Below are 2,317 nucleotides of genomic sequence, written 5' to 3'. Positions count from 1 at the left end.
AGGGGGGGGGGGGAAACACAGAAGGAGAGAAAAAGAGAGGAGTGGAGAGACACGGCTGTTCATTCAAGCATAATTCCATTACAGTTGGTGGCTGCTGTGAAGAGGAACCATTAGAGGTGTAATCGGGATGGATGGATGAGGATGAGGACAGAGATGATGAACAAGGGAAGATATACAGCTGATGCTATGTGATTGAACCATAGCCTATGACCCAGTGGGGAAGGACTATAAGAGAATGTAATGACACCTGTCAGTGAATATAATAATGACGTCACTGGCTCAGCTCTGGCTTTTCTCCTGTCACCCTCTTTCATCTGCCTTTTGTCTCTCTTTTTTGTTTTTTCCCCCTCCTCTGCTCTTTGTGTCCTCTCCACAAGGGCGATGGATAATATTACATTTTACAGTAATTAATATAGTAGTTACAAGTAAAACTTTAACTTAAGTGTATTAGGGTATTATTTGTGAAAAATCCACGAGTAGATGCACACCCTCCTGCACGTAGATATGTAATTTTTTTATTAAGTAACAAGTAACTACAGTCCTTAAATAAATGTAAGACCACATAAGCACAATATTAAATATTAAAATACTAAAGACAAGTCCATTAAGACATTAAGGTAAAAAAAGCTCCAAAAATACTGGGTCTTACGTTTCCCATTATGGAACTCAATAGCACGTTTTAAACTTACCCTGCACAGTAAATACCCATGTCTTTTAAATTCCGTGCCCCAGTTTGCACGCAACCTTTCTGTTCAAAATATGTATAGGGTTAATTTACCAGATTGTACGACGCTTTACAAAGTAGAAGGCATACTACTGTTCCCACATGCTGAGTACCACTTCATACGAATCTTAAATTGATCCTTATATGTATAATTCTCCTTAAAGTACAGGGCTGGGGTAAATCTATGTAGTTTCGTTCCTCCACTGATGTGTCAGTCATATTGTTAAAGGCATTCAACCTAAATCAAGACTTATTTTCAAGGTGAAGAAAAAGCAGTGCCATGTTATTATTGAAAAATACAAACAGTTGTATTTTATATAAAACAAGTTATTAAATAGAATGGAAATAAATAATAATAAAATAGAAAAGCTAAAGATATCCTTCTCTATAATGTTGAAATGAATCGTGTCACTGAGAAAGCTGCAGAAATATAAACCTACAAACTCATTTTCCACTGTAGTTTGCCTCAAAAATGAGCTGTTTATATTAGCAGCTTTATAACATGCAGAGAAAGAGTAAAACATCTAAAACAAAATTCTGTCCGTAAATTTCCGCTGTATAGCCGATATCTGTTGGACATGTGTAAAGCCCTTGACTTTCCCTAACATTGTGGAGAGGGTAAAGCGAGATGAGGTATGTTAAAAGCAATCAATGCACACTCTGTAGACCCCTTGGGTTCAACGCCTGTGCTCTGTTTTCTTCCCAAGACATGGTGCTGAATCTAAACTAAAGCCAGGGTTATTTGATGCCCTATTTGAAGAAGGGGAGTTGCTCGATAGCCCACAGTGCTTCTAGAATCTATCCCTTTACATAAAGGCCTGGCCAGGTCAGGCATTATACTGTATGCCTGATTAAAATTACATGTTACTCTTATCTTGCTCAGGCAATGATTGCATTCATCAGGTGTCACAGTTCCTTGAGCAGGTATAAAAGCTAGTAGGCAAGTGGATTTCTTGTTTTTTTCTGCCTCTTGCTATGTAGCATATTGAGAGAGCAAATAGATATGCATGATTGTAGTGATTGTAAGGCCAAACCAGAATACAACCAACTAAGTAGCAAGATCCTTTTATTCAGGACATTGCGGATCTAGGTAGATTATGTGCTGTTTACACAACTCTATAGCCAGAAAAGAATGCCAATGTTGACCAATTGTGCAAAAGCCCAGATTACATCCAATATTTCTTTAAATGTTGGATTCCTTTAATATTTGTGATGGTTAAGGTTAGGGAAAGATTGTTATTATGACAATTGCCAATTTTGGTGAAGGTATTGGGTTAGGGTTGGGTAAATAAAATACATTGTGAAATGTACAATATGTAATTTCTGCCAGTTTCTCACATTCAAACAATAACAAAAGACACAGTTTGATTATGTAATAGCACAGGATGATCACCAGGGTTATTTAGTTGTTGTCTTCACCACCATTGCCAATTCCTTCAGTGTTCACTGTTCAGGACATTTCTTTACCAGGAGCTGAATAATCAACCCAGTCTCATATAAAAACGTACCCTGGCTACGTTGGTCCAAAGTGCAAAAACGTAGAGGGGTTACAATAATGGCTCTTAAATTGTATCACTGTTACATTTTTTCTGC

Source organism: Morone saxatilis, unplaced genomic scaffold (assembly GCF_004916995.1).
Source record: "Morone saxatilis isolate NCDOM2014 unplaced genomic scaffold, NCSU_SB_2.0 Contig21, whole genome shotgun sequence".
Classification (NCBI taxonomy): Eukaryota; Metazoa; Chordata; class Actinopteri; family Moronidae; genus Morone; species Morone saxatilis.
This window is presented reverse-complemented; position numbering follows the sequence as displayed.